Below are 8,009 nucleotides of genomic sequence, written 5' to 3' on the forward strand. Positions count from 1 at the left end.
AGAATAAACTTGTGTTTAAGGGTCTTTGTTATTATTTATGTCTCTACCCATGAAACATACCTTATGATATTAAGATAAAAGGGATCCTCTTATATTTCATTTAAGATGTTAATTCCATAAATGATTAAATATTTACTGAAAAAGGAGAGAGGTCCATTGGTGTGATTGTCTGGACATTACTTCACAATCATTGGTTTAATGTGCTCCCCTCCCCTCGACGATTTTCTAAAACAAAACAAACCCAAACCAAATCCAATCAAAACAAGACAAATAAAACCCTGCAACAACAACAAACAGCTAACATTTGGGCATGCTTCCTATCTGCACGAATAAAACGAAGCATTTCATTGATAGCATCATGAACCCATTACACCCATTTTGCAGATGCAGAAACTGAGGCTCAGAGAAATTAAGTATGTTATCAAAACTACAGAGAAAGTTAGAGGTGGGATGTGAGTCCAGGTCTATCAGACTCTAAGACCTGTTCTACAAGCCACCCTCCCTTTTTCTCCAGGGACTGTGATCTGCCATTGTACCTCCAGTGGTGGGTACAGTGCCTGATGCTTTAGGCATATGGTAAATATGTCTGGAGTGACTCGATCCAGCTCCACACAGATATTCAGTTAGTCTGAAGAGTTTTCTCTGTTTCTCTAGGCACTTTAAATTATGTTTGGAATTCCTTTTGAGAAGTCAGAATTCCAGGAACTCAGTTTAAAACTCAAGGACGCTGTAGCTTTGGTACAGACAGCAGTCTTACTTGGGGACTCCACGCAGCCTGCAGGACAAGTTGGCAAATGAGAAAAGTGAGGGGCATTTTGCTGAAGGACTGGAGTGAGGTGAGTAAGCAGGGAAGGGAAATGGATACATTTGTTGTTGCCTCAGAGGTTAATGGAAAATGTCCGTGCTTTGCTGAGCATAACTCACTGAATAAAAGATGGAGCAAAGTTGCTTAACAAGGTCACTCAGCTCTGGGGGGATTTTGGATCTATGCTCAATCAAATCCTTACACCTACAGTGGCCGAACAAACCTTGCAAGCGGAGTCAACCAAATTAGTCACCCGGAATTCAAGGGATTGCAATTTCTTAGGATTTAATTCCTGTTACCGTCACACCTGGGAATGACACCTCCTAATTGAGTGTCTTCAGTAATGCCCAGAGGCTCCTCTGTGATAAGCCCCAGAGGACAACCATTTATCTCATTTAGATTCGGACTACTTGCTGAAGAAAGGCATTTGTGTCAGCAGAAGAAGCCAGCTTTGGAATATAAGGAGGACCCCAACACTGTATCACCTTCTAGAGGAACAAAAAAGAGGCACAATTTTTTAAACTATTGAAAGGCATAAGCATAGGGTTAAGAATTAAGAGCTCTTAGCTGAGACCTGCTGTATAGCACAGGGAACTCTACTCAATATTCTGTGATAACCTATATAAGGAAAGAATCTAAAAAAGAATGGACATATGTATATGTATAACTGAATCCTTTGCTGCACAACTGAAACTAATACAACATTGTCAATCCACTATGCCCCAATAAAGTAAAAAAATAAAAATAAATAAATTGTTTTTAAAAAGAAAAAAATAATTTCTTGCTCTGTGAAATTCTACCTCCCCTCCCCAACCAAGCTAGTTATTTCCTTTTGCACTTTGTGTATGTTTCTGCTCTTCTGAACAGTCCATACTTACTTCTTTAGTTGTCTAGGCTGTGCACTGCTTGAGAACAAGCTCGTTGTGGTGTTTGTCTCTGTACCCTCAGCGCCTAGAAGGTGCTTAAGTGCATAACAGGCAACAATGAATATTTCTTGAATGAACGAATGAATGAATAAAATCCCATTGTTTACAGGTGATAGAAAGCAAGACCCAGAGACATTGAATTGCTTAGAGTATTTGAAAATTTGGGAGCAGAACTCAGAACTCCTAGTATCAAGTTTTGTATTTATACATTGAAAGGCAAATACTGTTTGGGAGAATATTGAGTAAATATCCAGTATCCGTTCTAATTCTCAGAGGGAGTTTTATGCTCTGCAACAAAGTTAATCAGTCATCACTTCCAGTTTATCAGCCCACTGAAACTTGGAACACAGAGGAATCATAAAGCCCAAATTGCTTGCCATGGACTAGACTGCTCTCTTCCCACGAGGTTGCTTGCCCACTTACATCAGAATTCACATGCTGTGCTCTCTCGGTTTAGGCTTCGTGGAATGTCAAACATTTTTTTTATCATTGGTTGCATAATGCAGCCCATTTATGAATGGCAGTGGGTATAATAATCTTTTCCATAAGGCTAGTCCCACAGAAGGGAGGATTCTGTCATGACACTGTGATGAAAGCTAATTATGTTCCCCCTTCCAAAATCCTTCTTCCATCATGCCAAGAATGGCTATCAGGAGATTGCCAGTTGTAGCGTTCTCCTCTTTCACTCAGACTCTGTCCAGAAATTTATTTACCACGGAGATGGAAAGTGTTTTTCCCTTTGCCTTAGGCCTTCTACATATAATTTTGACAGCCTTTACTTTATCAAAGGAATTGTGTCAATTTAAAAAACCATAGCCTTTCTTACTCTGGTTGAATATCAAATTTTAGACACAGAACGATCTCTTGAATGTCTCATTTGAAAAAGACTTTCAGCCCAAATGAGTGAAAATTTATACTTTTGAAATGCCATTAGTGTTATAATGATCACTGTGGCATTCCTTCAGAAGGATTTCCTTAAGTTTGAATTTTCACTGTACGCCACTATCGTTTTAAGCCGTTAACAGGTATACCTGCCACATGCATGCCAGGCTATATATATATATATGTATATATATATATATATATATATAAAATCCCAATCTGCAAAACTTTAGGCGCGGATTTCTGATGGAAACACAGAGCTAAGCATCTCTGAGGCTGATGCATCGCAACAAATGGCAGAGCAGGTGCCACTAAGGACTTGATGTATCCTTTCCAAATAGCAGAAGTGCCCTTATAGACCGGAGCATACCCTGTCTTTGTATTTGGCATTTTTTCCCTGCTTTTCAGGGGTTCTATGTCCTGGCTGCCCATTAGAAATATGTGCACATTATAAATACCTGAGGGAGCTTTTTTAAAAGTTTGAGAATTGGGTCCCATCCTAGTCCAATTAGGTCAGAAAGTCCAGGGATGAGATCCAGGCATGGGTACTTTTAAAAAGCTCCGTAGGTCATTCTATTGTTCTTTAAAGACATATCCAAGCTAAGTTGTGACTTGCAGTCACATTAGGGGGCTGACATAGTCCCCAGAAATGCATTCAAAACATCATAGCACGAACTTCCCCTGTCGACGAGCTACCGAAGTGGTTATTAATGGTGTTCTTTTGCTTCAGTCCCCTCCCTGCGCACCACCTCGAACTCCCTCCCCAAGGCACTTTCCAAACGACGACAAATTTAAGTGAAAGGTCAAATCAAAGTAAGACCAGGGTGAACAGAGGAGCCAGCCTTATACTATGCCCAGAACAGCCTCTAGCTTGAAATGCCTAAACATGCAGACATGACCAGAGGGAGAGAAACGGTGCAGCAGAAATATTCTAGGCAGACAAAAGCCTCTTCTCAATTTCGGCTGCTCTTATTTCAGTCTAGTCAGATTGTGAGGGCTGTCCTTGTGTTTCTCGTATTGCCGCACTGTCTTTTCACTGACGCTTCTGCTTAATTGGTTGCTACTTCCCCAGAATTTGAATTCAAGGTAAAGTTACTATGAAAAACCTTATCTGTCCTGAACCAGTTATTATGGAAAGAAAGACTTCACGTGATCACATCAAGCCTTTCTTCTCAGCTATCAAGCATAACGCCTGGTCCACAGCACTCCACAGAAGTTGACTCCTGGGGCTGGGACCCATCTCTCAGGGCCATGATGTCTGGTGACCTGAAAGGAAAAGTGTTTGGGCTGCTGCTTCCTACTTAAGATTCACTACTTGCGCTGACTAGAGGAGACAGATTGCAGCTGTGGTAAAACCGCTATTTGTTCGAGTTGGTTCTTTCACTCTCTACTGGGCCGTCTTTTAAATTGACAGTTATAAGTAATGACAAGGAGACCCCCTCAAGGTTGGCGGGTATGATGAGTAAGTAACAGGCTGACATATCACCTGCAGTAGAACAATCTCTCAGCTGTCCCCCTGAGATGGAAAAAAAGCCTATTCACCTTTACCAGCTCCCCGCAATGAGTCCTGAAATCTCAGCTTCTCTTCACCATGAGCCTTGAGCCTTGATTTGATTTAATCTCACAGCAGCCTCTACTTTCTTCCTCTAATAAAAGCCTAAGCTATTTAAAAGGAAATGGAGTGAGCTGGCATACCTATTGACTTCATTTTGGTAGGTAAATTCACTGGATGATGGAAAACATAATCCACCAGGATAGAGAGAGCGACAGATTAGCAATTCAAGGTTGGCTTGGATTACAGCCGTCAGATTCAACAACCCGGAGTGAAATCCACCAACCCATCACTGATAAAAAAAACTCAACTGTTTTATAGAGTCATTGTCATTTTAAAGTTGAATCCACTCTATCAACATGTCATCAATTTAAATTTAGAAGAATAGATGTATTATTTATTTATATTTATTTTATTTAATTCTATTTTGTCTATGACATCAAGGCAAATGATGTGGCTTTTAATCTGGTTTTTCACAATAGTCCACTTCCTGCACGTCAAGCACTAGTAACTGATTTTCTGGACTATTAATCAAATCAATTTAAATTGATGAGGGCCTTTGGTTTGGGAATATTGTAATTCAAACTTTGGGTTTTTTCTTTGAGTGGCTATTGGCCCTGATGTGTTTTTTTATTTTGTTTTGTTCTGAGTTACCACTGTAGGCATATTTCTGGCACTAAATTCAATAATAAATTCTCTTTACTAATCTCCCAGAAAAGTCAATTTAATTTTCATGTACTTGGATTATAATAGCTTTTGAAAGCAATATGGATTAAAAGGCAAGTTTCAAATTCTTGACCTATTATTAAAAAGAGCTATAATCATTATTACATCTATAATATTGTTCGAGACTCTTAATCCAGTGATTATTCACCCACTAGACCAAGAATCAGTCACACTTCTTTAGAAACATTGTGATTTATCATCTTAATAGGAATTTGAGTATTTTAGAAACGAGATGGGCTACAATGGCAGGACTCTTTTTTGCTGTTGCCAGAATGGTTATTCACTGGGAGGTTTATATAATGAACAATTAGCAGGCTATGCCCAGTGAATGCTACCTCTGCTGCACACCTGGAATTGCTTTTTCATTCTTCTTATCAATGCCTCTAGGCATTAGGCCACTATGGAATAATGACCAATGACTCATTGCTGTTAAAATGGAAAGGGCCCCAATCCACCTCAGCTTTGTGCCTTTCTCCTTGTTTTATATTACGTATAACCTGATACCTCCAGTTATTGTCTTTTTGGATGAAAACCTCCTCCCTCGTTGTCTTCTTCATGCCCATAAGCAGTTGCTCATTCCCAACTCTTGGAACCACAATGGAGAGTAGAAGAACAATGCCACAGTTAAGGGCCAGGCACAGATTTGGCTTACAATAAAGTGGAATCCTGAAGTTCTCAGGAAAGCTGTTGTGGGAAACAAGATGATTTCAACCTCAAAGATCTCTCTTACTGAGTGTTTAGTTCTCTGTTAAAGAGAAGGCCGAGGGTGTCATTGGCCCCATCTGGCTTAGATTCTGGAGGTCACTTGGGACATTGGTCTGGGTTGGTAATAGAGAGGCAAGTCAGCATTTCTAGGATCCAGACCAAGTACATCTAAACCCTGCATGGCCACGAATAAACAGTATCAGCTTTATTGATGTGTGAAATAAGAGTCAGAAGCAATGTCTATTGCCCTGTAGCAGTAGCTGGCTTAAAGTTAAAGTTGGAAACAGTGGTGTTTTTTGAAATGGAAAGGCATTGATTTGTCCCTTCCGTCCCAGGAACAGATTTTTTCCCTTCTTTTGGGGAGCTGCATTTCCTTCCACTTCAACTAATTATTTCATTTCATTGTCTTAGTCACAGGAGTAATAGCATAACCCAAGCTGGAGTACTTAGAGTACTTGTTCATTTCTTATTTTGTTGCTTGTGCTTTAGGTGTCATAACTAAAAAGTTTTTGCCTAGACCAACATCAAGGATCTTTTTCCTTATGTTTTTTTTTCCAGGAGTTTTATGGTTTCCCGCCTTACATTTAAGTCTTTAATCTGTTTCAATTTCTTTTCTGTGATTGGTGTAAGATAGGGTCTAGTTTCATTCTCTTACATGTGAATATCTAATTTTCCCAGCACCATTTATTGAAGGACTGTCTTTTCTCCATTGAGGATTCTTGGCTCCCTTGTCAAATATTATTTGACCCTATGTGCATGGGTTTAGGCCCTCAATTCTATTCCATTGGTCTATGTATCTGCTTTTATGCCAGTTCCATTCTGTTTTGATTACTGTAGTTTTACATTATAGCTTGAAATCAGGAAGTGTGATGCCTCCAGCTTTGTTCTTCTTTCTCAGGATTGCGCTGGCTATTCAAAGTCTTTTGTACTATCCATGATGGATTTTTAAAACATCAGGGCCAATAGGCACTATCACCAAAACAAATACACTCAAACTAAAAAGGTTTTATTCTAAGTATTTTTCCTTAACAATAAAAATATGTTTGTTTTATGAAAACAAAGTTTGATTAAAATTTTTAAAATACTTTGTAAGTATGACGTGCACTTTTTATTAACAAAAATAAATTGAGCAATATGTTGAAGGGGTTGTACAATTTAGTCTTATTTATTATTTATTTAGTCTTATCTATTATTTATTTAGTCTCATCTAATAAGACACTATTCCTGTCTTATTTATTTAAAGACTAAAAAATCAAAACAAAATATCCTGCCTTTTTCTTTCACAGTTAGTGTCTTTATTTAAAATGAATAAATAATATCTCAAAAATAAATGTTCATTTTCCAACTGCAGAAGCAGTTACTGCTATCATAACCTAGATTATCTTAAATAGCATATGATGTACACAGTTCTCCAGTTTCTTTCTATGAAGTCACTTGGGGAGAAGTCCTTCAAAGCCACACCAGGCTCCTGAAATTTCACTGTGGTTGGTTTTATAGAGCATATTTGTAACATCCCTGTGTCATTTGTGGTTTGTTGCCCACGATTTTCTTTCTATCGCATTGATTGGGACTGAGGTTTTGGAGGCATCAGCAAAGGCCGGATTATAGAACAAAAGAACTGAAGTCTCTGCAGCCTGACAGGGTTGAGTACGAAAACAGGAAAAAAAAAATAGGAGACTGTTGTTTCGGGCATGAATCAACCTGGGAAATTTACCTCTGCTTTTTCCCCCAAGGTGGTAGAGAAAAGGCAGCATGAGCGTGCTGTTGGAGAAGGTCAGACAGAGGAGGCCCAGATATCTGCTCAACTAGACATGGTTTGGGGTCTGGGTGAGTGGATTGGGGGATGTTGGGAATATCCCAGAATGACTGTCAGGGACCTGGAAATATTGGGATATTCCAGGAATCTAGACTTTGGGTAGACATTGACCCCAGACAGGAGATTTCATCCCTGGAAGGAGTGCCCTTAGTGCCAGAATCTGGGTAAGAGTTAAGTCACTGAGGACCTGGGTGCCGGTTGGGAAGTTCACGTTGCCCTGGTTTGTGAGGAAGGGCCTCGCCACAGGGAACCCAGTCAATCCCGACCTGCTACTGGCTTCCTATGCTTGAAAGAAGATGCTGGGATATTTCCAACTTGACTAAAAATGGACTAAAAATAGTATCACTGATACTAACAACAGCTAAGAATTACCGAGATCTTTCCACATTCTAAGCACTAAGTTCTCCACACGTATTGTCATTTAAATCTCACAGCAACCCTATGAGGTAAGCTCTGTCTTTGTCTACCTTTTACAGAAAAAGAAATCAAGGCTAAGTAACTTGCCCACAGTCATATAGCTGGTAAGTGGTGAGCCCAGGTTTTAACCAGGAGTCTGGTTTCAGAGCCTGTGGTCATCACCACTTTACCATTGGGTGA

Source organism: Leucopleurus acutus (genome assembly GCF_964270905.1).
Source record: "Leucopleurus acutus genome assembly, chromosome: 4".
NCBI classification, from domain to species: domain Eukaryota; kingdom Metazoa; phylum Chordata; class Mammalia; order Artiodactyla; family Delphinidae; genus Leucopleurus; species Leucopleurus acutus.